The sequence below is a fragment of the Octopus sinensis genome, linkage group LG6, assembly GCF_006345805.1.
Source record: "Octopus sinensis linkage group LG6, ASM634580v1, whole genome shotgun sequence".
In the NCBI taxonomy this organism is placed as follows: Eukaryota; Metazoa; Mollusca; class Cephalopoda; order Octopoda; family Octopodidae; genus Octopus; species Octopus sinensis.
In genome coordinates, this window is record NC_043002.1 from 116,321,311 (window position 1) to 116,321,872 (window position 562).

Genomic DNA, 562 nt, shown 5'->3' on the forward strand with positions numbered 1-562 from the left:
CTCTGGACTTATAGATTCCCTTCATGGCAGAATTAATAGTCAAGAATATTTAAGCATTTTATCTGATCAAATTCATCCTATGGTTGCGGAAATGTTTTCGGAGGGAAACGCAATCTTTCAGGATGATAATGCACCAATTTACACACCTAAAGTTGTTACTGAATGGCACGAGAAACATTATAGTGAAGTTGAACACCTTATCTGGGCACCACAGTCCGCGGATCTCAATATTATTGAACATTTATGGTGCATTTTAGAAAAACAAGTAAGGAGTCGATATCCTCCACCATCATCAGAACTGGAGGAGACTGTTTTAACAGAAGCATGGACAAAAATTCCTATGGAAACAATTCAAACTTTGTACGAGTCTATACTTCGTAAAATTCAAGCTGTAATTACTGCCAAAAGCGGGCCTAGCCCATACTAATATAAAGTTGCTTGAAATTGTAAGGTGTTTCCATTATTTTGTCCACTCCTGTATATATATATATATATATATATATATAATATATATATATATATATATATATATATATATATAGTATATATATATATATATATG